The sequence below is a fragment of the Adiantum capillus-veneris genome, chromosome 14, assembly GCF_014529385.1.
Source record: "Adiantum capillus-veneris isolate H3 chromosome 14, ASM1452938v2, whole genome shotgun sequence".
NCBI lineage: Eukaryota > Viridiplantae > Streptophyta > Polypodiopsida > Polypodiales > Pteridaceae > Adiantum > Adiantum capillus-veneris.
Window position 1 is genome coordinate 38595245 of NC_140944.1, and position 11445 is coordinate 38606689.

The 11445-nt window shown below is 41.5% G+C and overlaps 1 pseudogene; it reads left to right on the forward strand.

Annotated features, from left to right (window-relative positions):
- The first annotated feature begins 256 nt into the window (after positions 1-256).
- On the forward strand, positions 257-3406 carry LOC147442230 (uncharacterized; annotated as a pseudogene).
- Positions 3407-11445: the final 8039 nt, after the last annotated feature.

Sequence of the window (11445 nt, forward strand, 5' to 3'; positions counted from 1 at the left end):
CATTTTCTAAATATATTTCCCTCTCAGGCAATGTTGTCCTTGCCGAGTTAGTCACACTCTTGTTTCCTTTAGTGCTAGATGCTAAATGTCAATTTGCATTTGTCTTGTTATATTCTACAGTTGTTATATAGCAACGCCAACCAATCGAGACTAGTTGTGTAATCCGGTCAACAGTGAGAGAACGAAGAATTAGGGTAGGTGAAATCGTTCTGGAAAAGGGCTGCTACCTCTTCTGTCTGTACTAGCGTCTTCGTCAATGGCGATCAACAGCCCTCAAGCTCTTGCATTCTGCCTTTCGTTTGTAGCCGCACTTTATTTCCCCGGCGCTTCTGCGCAACTGGGATTCAACTCCGAAGGTAAATTAATTGCTCATCAAGCCTGTCACCTGTGTAGTGCTCATCAGTACGTGCGCACACATGCACTAGTTTGATAACATCGCATGTGGGTTCTCTCTCCTATTAACTGCATGCGCGGCTGCAGTTGACGCTCTCATCGCCTTCAAGCATGGCCTTCATGACCGCCCTTGACTCCTGGGATCCCACCTCCGTCAACCCCTGCACCTGGTTCCACGTCACCTGCGATGCCAACAACAAAGTTCGGCGCATGTATAAGCTCTCATTGCTCTCTCTCTCTCTCTCTCTCTCTCTCTCTCTCTCTCTCTCTCCTCCCTCTGCGCTCTTCTTTACGTAGATCTCTTGCTCGCACGGGACTCTCAGGAACCATCTCTCCTCGCTTGGCTGACCTTCATTCCCTCCAGTTTCTGTAAGTATTGCCCTAATAAGCGCGCGCGCGAGAGAGAGAGAGAGAGAGAGAGAGAGAGAGAGAGAGAGAGAGCGTTAACGTTTTGTCATGCAGCTCGCTCTTCGACAACAACTTAAGTGGCTCCATTCCTGCAGAACTTGGTCTGATCACGTCGCTCATTGCACTCCAATTGGAAAACAATGTCCACACGGGCTCGATCCCCCCTTATACATACCCTCGTGCCGAATATTGTTTCTTTTGTTCTCCGTTCAATAGGCTCTCTCCAGGAGTCTCCACTGACAACTAACTAAGCCTCTGAATATCTTGCCTCTTTTCTTGTTGGAAACAAATGAGTATGGGATACCCAATCCTTTAAAAAAAAAAAAAAAATCGCTCATTAGTTGGAGCTAGAAAAGGGGAAGGGTTGAAGAAAGGGGTGAACCAAGTGGAGTCGGGCCATGTCTGTCACAGTTGAAGTCGGCCATGCGCCTTCTATAAGGAGTCCACCTACCTCTCTCTCTCTCTCTCTCTCTCTCTCTCTCTCTCTCTCTCTCTCTCTCTCCTTTGCAATTGCAGGGGCGTAGGGTGATGGCTCTCTCTCGCTCTCTCATGCACTCCTTGCTGTGTATAGAGTGTCGTATGTCTCTCATGCAGCCTCCCTTTTCTCTCTCTCTCTCTCCCTCTCCCCCCCATATGGAGGCTCGACAGAGCATTGTCTCCGCCCATCTCTCTCTCTCTCACGCACACACACACACACACACACATGGCGTCTAGACAGAGCATTGTTTTCAACGTGAAGGGGGTTGCTCTCTCTCTCTCTCTCTCTCTCTCTCTCTCTCTCTCTCTCTTTGTGGGGAGGCTGTCTTCAGTTGTAGGGAAGAAGACTGGTTAAGGGTGGTGTTGGGGTCACAGAGGCTGCATCAGGTGGAGGAAGGCGCTTTTGCAGAAGCGGGCCATCGTGAGGGGAGAGCTCCTGAGTCCTGACGTTGGGGAGTATGAGTCAAAGGGGGAAGGGGGAATCTAACTATTTCATGAATTTCTTTAAAGTGAAGCGAGTAGTAGGAAGCCAGTAAGGTAGAATCCTTTGTATAGGCAAAACAATCATAACAATGTAAGCCAAAGCACTCGCTCACCGTAAAGGAAGTAGTATGTGACTACAATTTTGAAAAATGCTTTACTAGTGGGAATTTGGCGTGGATTCCTTTTTTCTTAAAGTATATGTTTCAGATCTTATAATAATGTTCAGGTTACCATGCATTAGTCATTCAACTCATATCATGGATCCTAATATTGGAGTTGGCATGGTTCTTCATGTGCAGACACTTGGCCAACAATCAATTGTCAGGTCCTATTCCTACGGGGGGCTCTTTCTCAAGATTTTCTCGTGACAGGTCCTTGTGTGTGTGTGTGTGTGTGTGTGTGTGTGTGTGTGTGTGTGTGCGCGCGCGCGCACGTGCGTGCGTGTGTGCGTGCGTGTGTCCATGGATTTACAAACTCGACGTTTATTTTCTACTTCACAGCTTTGCACCTGGGAACCCCAACCTTTATGGACGCGTCATCAACAAGCAATGTTAGAAATGAACCAACTTTTATGTTAATATTTAGGTCTTTTTGACCACCATTTCCCCCTCTAGTAAAGCTACGAGACTTTCCTCGATTAGATGAGGAGCTAGGTGTAAAAAAGGAGGTGAAAGAGTTGGGAGAAGCTAAAGAGCTGGCTCTTTTTAGAGCAGGAGAATCATCATCTTCAATACAAGGTTTAAGCAGATTAGTGATGTATTTGACTCCTTTGTAGTTAGCATAAGTGGTGAGGTATAGACCGGGCTCATCAGCTTTAAGTTCTTTCAGAATATCATGCATCAGTCCTCGGAAGATATTAAAGGCAATTTGTGCAATCACAATCTGCTTGGCCTATCCACCTAGCCATGAGCAGATGAGGGATAGATGAAAGTCAACTGGTTTCTCTGGGAACAACATATCCAAATGGTTGAGGATATACCATATTGCATGGTCAAACCACAGGATGCTTGATTCACAGGTAGCTTTGGGGTCAAGAAATCTAGAGGCACATTTTACATAGGGGTGGAAGATATTCCAGATAGACTCTGTGTAGAAATCTGGGTTACTTTTCGCAAATTCCATGCTACCCTTAGTACGTATTTACAGTCCAACATTTGAGGGGCATTTGTAGTGGTTGATAAGATGAAGGTTAAAGGGGGCTTTAATCAGTTCTCCCTTGTCCAAGAATTGCCCACCTTTAAGAATCTTAAGTTTACAGTCTTCCACCATTGAGGCGGGGAGGTTGGCCAAGTATCCCCAAGTTTCACTAAGAATAGGAGGTAGCAAGGCTTTGTTTGGTAGAACCCACAGTTGATGGTCAACTCCGAGAGATACAATTTCTATTTGTCTTATTGGTAAGACAGAAAAAACTTTTGAGATTTTAGGTACCATCTCAAGGAGGTTAACATCATTGAGAGAGCAAAGATTATTTTGAAACTCTTTTACTGCTTCTAGAGCTGCACTATCTCGACAGAAGATGCCACCAGTTGGAGGGATGGAGGGGGTATTTGGGGTGCAGACAAACGAGGGGTTAAGTCCACAGATTTTTCTAAGGAAATTTGACAGCTCAACTCCACATGAGGAGAACAAGGCAAGCTCTTGCTGATATTGTGAAGCAAGGACAGGAAGTTGGGCAATATATTAGGATAGCAGATTAATATCTTCTAGGGGGTCTTCGTTCAATGAAGCCATAATTTTCACCCAGTCATTAAATGATAGCATATGCAAGACAGAAAGTTTTTTGTCCAAAACAAGAGCTGAATCATAAATAAGCTGTGAAGCATCCAAACTGCTAATACATCTGAGGACCAAAGAGGAGGCCATAGAGAGGGGCTCCGCGATAAGTTCCAATCCTTGAGATAAAGCAAGAGTCTGCAAAAACAGTGAGGTCAGGTTTATTTTTTCTTGCCATAGTATGTGATACATAATTTGGCTTTCCTAGCAAGGAAAGGTCTAGTTCTAGCAGCTAGGGCATCCTTTGGTGTATGGTCTTTAAGGTAGAGCTTAATCTGATCAAGAATCTTTGCATGATTCTCGGGGTTGTGATTAGTACTCATGCGAGCTGTCATTCTATAACGTGAGCAGTCCTGAAACAGAGGTGACATAAAAATTAGCAAAGTGTCTAAAAAGTAAAGTCTTTTTGGTCCTGCAACCCTTCAACCGGCAAAGTCTGAGACTATGGTAGCCATGAGCGGGGAACTAGAAGAGAGTCTAAAAGGGTCCACCTAACACCAGTCTACCAATGAAGGATTTAACGACTGTGGGTCCAATTTAGAGCTCCATTCCTACGATAATTTCCTAGGCCAGCATCCCGATTTCCCCGAAGAGGAGAGACCTTATGTATAGGATGTGTGTGTAGCTGTTTAAATCTTAACTAATAAGACATAATTGAATTTTTACATTCAAAAGACAGTTGGACAAGGAACAATGAACTGATATGTACAAAAATAACTCAGTATCAGAATTATTTAGGTACAATGATTGTAAGAAAGAGGTCCTCTTTCAGTAGGGTTGGTAGTAAAAAAAAAAAGAAAAAAAAGAACTTCCTCGTTCCTCAGTGGGTATTTCATCACAGTAATGTTGCTTGCCAAAGAAAAGAAAACCCTCCAAGATACGATAGAGTCCTTACCTGCATCCATCCAAACAAGACCACAATTCTGTTAGCTTTGGATGTGTTTTACAGGTATCAATGGACTATATCAGTTGTTATCCATGTCCATCTTATAGGTTTTAATTACTTTAGACAAGCAAGTTTATTCATTAGATTTGGTATGTTTAGCAGTCTTTCATATCATTTTATAGTCTATGGTGAAGTCCATCAGAAGTAAAACTACGAGCCATAGCTTAGTAGCTATGTATAAAAGCAACCATATACTTACCTTCAAGATCAGTAGAACCCATGGTACAAAAAGGTATTTCTTTAGACAATGGGATGTGAAATCCGACTTCTTTTTGTCAACCAAATGTCACAGATGAGGGTGGTGACAACCTTTATGTTTAAAACCAATAAGACAACCATGTAACCGGTCAAGAGAGTAGTAAGACCCCCTCTTTTTTTTGAGACCTCTTTTTTGTCAAAAGCTTGGGAGCTATACCCAAGCCAAAATAAACTCGGCCATATACTTACCTTTATTTCCATCAGTCATTAGCAGTTTTCAAGAACAGTAATGTCCGGCCCTACCAACCATAGCTTTTTTCCAAAGCCAAAAAAATGTGTGAGCTGTTGTATACTTACCTTCACAAAATGCCAGGCTATCACGGACTGTTAGTGTCCGGCCTGATATGAGCTCCCAATTGTGATAAGCCTCAGTGATAACCAGTTAATCATAGAAAAAACCAACCATTTTTCTAAAGCTGCCAGCCAATTAGATGCCTTTACCTCTTTAGAGAGAGAGAGAGAGAAAAACAACCAGTTATAACAGCGAAAAAAACCAGTCATAAAGTAGTTTATTTTCGCCAGAGTCAGATCCAAGTGGCCCATTGGTCATAACCCCTATGTTGCCACCATTTATACAGTCGGGACATAGTATCAGTCCCATTTTTGTATACACATCCAACTGTAGCATGTGTTAGGAACGGCCATCAAGCCAACCATCATGTTCACAACCATATACATACATACACATACTGCCATATATGCACCAGAAGCTTTTTGCGGAGATGAAGCCCTTTATACCTTCCTGAGGCTACCCTTATTGCAAAACAACCACCGACCAATGTTTTCTATGCACAAAAGACCCAAGGCCAGCTTTGATGTCAAGGCTTTAGCGAAATAACTAGTCAAGCTCATGATCCTACAACAATTTACAAGAATCGACATATCCTTCAGTATACTACAGAGGCGACCTATTCAGTCCGAGGTCAGGAGATGCTTTTATACAAGGCGGGGGTGTTTACCATATCAAGCTTGTAAAAGAACATCAACAGAAAATAACATTTGTACACAGTCTGCAAAAAAAACCCGATGCTTTGTATGCACAAGCAGTCCCAAGGCTCGAAAAAAAACCTCACAGTACAGTAGTCGAAATTATGCAACGGCTACTTTCTGAGAGGATTATATGCAGGAAAATGAATCCATTATTTTGCTCAAGTGCTTTACTCAAAGCAAGAAGTACACAGTGTAAAGCTCAAACGACTTCATTCCTTTCTTACTATGCAAGGTATTGCAACATTACTTGAGCAAAATCCTAAGCTTCGTAAGGTACCTGTGTTACTTGAGCTGCGAGCTCCATGTTGGCAAGATCAAACAGTAGCGAAAAAAACAGAAAGAAATACCTACTCCAGAGCTAGTGAGGGGCAAGGTGCGCCCTCACCTTATTTATAGAGGTTGAGCTTCATTTCCTGAGAGTGATCGGTGAGAGAGGCAAGCCGCCCTCTTGTTAAGCGTCTTCAAGTGATGCACAGAAACTTTGCAAGGGGAGATCTCAGCCCAGGATGCGCAGGCCGCCTCATAAGAGCCCAATGTTTTTACTCATGTTTATTTTTAGGAGAGTTTTTTTATGCAAGGGCCTAGTCCCACCGGCCATGAGTGGCATGTTATGAGTCAGTGTCCCATGAGTGCTTCAGAAGAGGGGGGGCGGGGGGGGGATATAGAAGGAGGGTGAAAATAAAGCATTTAATAATACCATTGTGTGTGTGTGTGTGCGCGCGCGTGTGTGTCCATGGATTTACAAACTCATTTATTTTCTACTTCACAACTTTGCACCTGGGAACCCCAACCTTTATGGACGCGTCATCAACAAGCAATGTTAGAAATGAACCAACTTTTATGTTATTGACCACCATTGCCCCCTTGGAAGAATCAAAGTCTTCTTAGCACAAAGCATTCACAAGATTATCTCAAAAGCAGTTGACTTCTTTGCTTTGTAGTAAAACAAGAAACATGATTTATGTTGATCAGTTTTTGAACATATATTTTGAGTTCTATTTCAAAATATTTGAAATAATATTTTGAGTTCTATTCAAAGTATTTGAAAAAATATTTTGAGCTATATTTGAAAGGCAGTTGGTTTCTTTGCTTTGTAGTAAAACTAGAAACATTTATGGTGATCAATTTTTGAAACTATATTTTGAGTTCTATTATATAGCACATAAGAGATAGTGGACCTGCAGAATTAGACATGGTTTCATCTTTGTTCTTGGCATGCCTTAGTATTGATATTTAACAAAATTATCATCTCCTTGTAACCTCTCAGCCATAAAATTCAAACAAATGTGTTTCATGTACTGTATTGGGAAGAGTCTACTAATTTATGAGTGAAATATGTAGAGAGGGTTTTTTATTAGCTTTCAATTACACGTGATACATAGGATTTCTCAAAGGGCACCCTTTGAGGATGATTTTTTTTATTTGCTACTCAAGTCTTTAATAATTTTGAATTGTGTCACAAGCTTGTGAGAAAGAAACAGATAGTGTAAAAAATAAACTTATAAAGAGTAAGAGTATTTTTTTTCCATTGTATTACTTAGTACTACATTCACTTAATACTTCTAAACTACCAACAAATACCCTAAGAGTATAATAGCATGATTGAAAACATTGAAACTAATAAAAGCTCCCAATGCATCAAAGTGGACATTGAATAGTATTTTGAAAATATTAACGTTGGTTACACAGTAGCCATGTTTTTAGAATGAGCTTCTTTGGGTTGTGGACTTGATGAAGAATTTGCTCTCAAGTTCCACTGCAATGCGAGTCCTTTGCAATATGTCACCAATGTTGAAGCATTGTGTGAGCTCCTTATGATGGTTGTTGAGGACTCTCTTGCTGAATTCGACGTTGCTTGTCTATATGCCATTCTACGACTTGCCAGATGAAGCTTTGTCGTTGGCCTTGAAGATAAGAGTTTCTTTTGACAAGCGTGATTAAGATCCATAGTTGTTTCTCCAATGCGTTGACAAAGGATTTGCATAGCTATTTCCTTATTGCATATGTAAAAGGAATATATATAAGAAGATAGTGATGAGTGTTTCTAGATTAGGGTCTGAAACCGGGATGACCAAAGGGAAAAGACCCAGTGGGAAAAAAATTTCTTTGATATATGCTCTTATTGAAGTTAAGCAATTGGATTTGAACTACATGTTCATGCAAGGTGAGTGCTTGGGAGAAACAAAGGAAGAGTGCCTAATGCAAGTGCTAATTATGGGACACTGTATATGCCTATGAGCAATTTTTCAACCAAAAGCATGCAATGTGAAAGATAAAGTTGATGGATGTTTCAAGGAACAAGTGTAGCACATGCGACATCAAAGGACATTGCAATAGCTTTCATGTTTCCAAGAAGGGTTTTTGATGTAGAAGCTTCTCCACTCATACCTCATTGTGTTCAGTGCATGAGTGTCTTTTGGAATTCCTCCTTCACTTCACCAGACTTAAAATACATAAACTTTGACTCTTAGCATCTGTCTGCATAGTAGCACCATGCATCTGTCTCTTCCGCTGCCTCATACGCCTAAAGCAACGATGCCTAATATGCCCATCGTGGCCACAGTGCCAACATGTGAGTCGCGATCGTGAGCGAGAACCGCCTCTAACTTGAACCGTCTCCATATCCATGCCAAAACTATAGCAAACAATGCTTGAGATCACAAGACTCTCCCACCTGAGAGCAAACCACTATCTCAAGCAAAGAAGGTGAGCAAACGCTCAAGCTCACTAGCCTCTCCTCACTCCTGCGAGAGTGGGTACAAGAACACCAAACTGTGTCCAAATCGACAAAATTCGTCAAAACTGAAAATAAACACTCGATCACTGTCAAAGTGGGATATTTCGACCACTATACCATCAGAGAACCAAACTGCGAATTCGTATAAACCATGGCGAGAACCTGGGAAAAATCTTGTAGAGTTTCCCTTGGAAATTGAGCAAAAACTCAACAAATTTCATCAAATACGCATGACAATAGACATTATCTCAGTAGAAAAATCCACAAATGGTCTACATGCAATGCCAAAAGCCTGGCAAACTGGCTCACTCCTAACCGAGTAGCTCTATGGGCGTGTACCTGTCCAAAAACGCTTTAAACTTGTAAATCTGCTACGTGCAAGCTATGGCTAGTTCAAATTGTATCCGCATAATGCATACATAGCATGAAACTGCACAAAACCGTGCTAAAAAAGCTCTCTAAAATGCCCCACACAGTCAAACAATGTGCATGAAACCACATCCGGATGTGTAACGAAAAAAAGTCACATCCCAAGTATCACTTGCATATGCAAAAACAAGATGAATTCTCTCTCAAATAGCACCATAGTGTGCCATACATAGCCAAATATGCAAGCCGCATCACTCTCTACACTGTAGGAATCAAACGGCAAAACTTCAATATGTCGAGATTGTTGACAGGCTGCTGCAAAAAATTCAATGCTCAAAATTTTAAACTTTTGATATGACCAGCGGGTCCGGAACGTGCCAAAACCCCAAGGTAGACTCTTGGATCACATATATTCAAGTCCGGATGTGAGAGATATGCCAAACACCTCCGTTTTCGGTCCAAAAATGCAGCATAAACTTGCTCGTGTTGCACCTGCTGTAATTCATAGCATAATTTCAGTAAATGGACATTACCATCACATCCGGAATGTGCTAAAACCTGAACCTAAACTCCTGGATTATATCCATCCGGCTTTGTGTGACGGAGATATGCAAAAAACACTGTTTCGAGAGCCAAAAATAGCAACACTGTTCTTGTTCTTTCTCTGCAAAATTCAGCAATGGCTTGCTACACAAGCTCTACATAAGCTGAATATTCATGCTGAAGCTAAGATCTGACACCGTTGAGCCTTATCCACCTCCGCCGAGCTCAAGCCGCCATAGCCGAGCTCGGTCGCTTTCGTCTCGCCAGAAAGCCGTCGCACGCGCGTCGCCAAAGCTCTAATACCGATTGTGAGTACACGATCACAGTGTATGGAGAGTGAGAAGGGGGGGGAGAGAGAGTACATAGTATGTGTGTAGAGCTCCCAAATCTCACTGTATGAGCACAATGTAAGAATGAGTGAGAGCTCCTTATTCTTTGTATGTATAAAGAATAAGGAGATAAATGTGGGCGGCCGGACACTAGCCGATGGACACGGGCAAAGCACGGTGAGGCACAGTGTCTTTACCTAATAGTTTTCACTTAAGAGGATGTCTTGATGAGGAATTTTCACTCCCATTCTTTCCAAGTTCTTGTCCAATTGGCCCCATAGATGCCGTCTAATTTTTAGCAACTTTGAGAGATTAATATTGCATTGTATAGGAGAAGATATCAATTTGTGCAAGCTTTTGGTATACATCATTTTTGGTGTGTCTTTCCATTGAGAAGGTACAACTCTAACATCATATTTCGTTTTGTGTACTCCTATGAAAGATGGCAAAGTCTGTAGAGAGTGTACTTTAGTCTCTTTTGATGCTATAGACCCGGCATCTTCGTATAGAGATCGTATATTTCCAGGGTAGAGCTCGTGATCCATGTGGATCTTAAGAATAGGTGACAGTAATGTAGCACTACCATCTTTATGGCTTCTGATTGTTTCCCACAAGGATTTTAGCCATGGATCTTCCACTTCTAGAATAGGCTTTATCTCTAGAGACTTGGCCTCATTTGTACTGTTTTCAACAACCCTCTTATCCAATGGATTTTCATTCCTCGGTTTATTTGGTTTTCTTGTTTTGTTTCCTTTTAGTGAATTTGCGTTCTCCTTTTCAGGTACAGAAACTACTTGCTTAGGGATGTTTAATATTTTTGGCTGCATTAGAGCTTGAGTTGTCTTTGTGAGCCTTTTGCACATTTCCATTCATTTGGTTCAATTTCAAGATGCGCATAGGTCAACAATATTTGCTCTAATGTCTAATTGGGTTTGAGTCTAGCCTCGTAAGCTTGTAACATGGCATCTAATTTCTCCTTAACTTTTTCTATCAAGACCAAATCTCCTGATGAAATTTTGAATGATTTCTCTTTTTTCATTTGTTCTCTCTTTTCCTTTTCTTGTTTTAGCTGATCTTTGGTCTGTTGCAGCTCGATTTCTAGAGTCGCTTTTTCTTTCAGTCTTTTTGCTTTCATTTTGTCTCTTTTAGCTTTCCATGATTTTCTTCCAGTCTTCACTGATATGTTCTCGATTTTTGTTTGATTAGGCAGTATGCGTTTGTCCTTGATAGGTGCGTTTTTGGCAGCTTCTTGAGCTTGAGCTTGAGCTCGAGCTCGAGTCACCGCATATACAAGAACCGTCCATTCTATCTCAAATTTGCTTGAAGAAGGCAACACTTCTATAACGTTCATTGCTTCTTTCTCCTTATTGTTTGGGTGTTTTAGAAAATCAGGAATCAAGTGTGCTACACCGCATTCTAAACAATATCCAAATGTCTCCACGTTCTTTGCCCAACGAGGAAAATCTCTTGGCCAATGATTACCTCCACACTCATATCGTGGTCCTACTTGTTGCATAGTTTCTAGTGTATCTTATGGTTATTCTTGCCTGGTGAGGATGGTCCTCAAACCATACTCTTGATTGGCTATGAATGTGAGTGTGTTCTTGTCCATGGAGTAATGATTCTTTGTATGTTGTGGCACATACGCTAGTTGAGTGTAGTTGACTACTACTCTTCTATCAATCAAAAGAGGTGGTTGTTTTCCTTGCATACGTTGTAGTCTCGGCTAAGTGTTACAC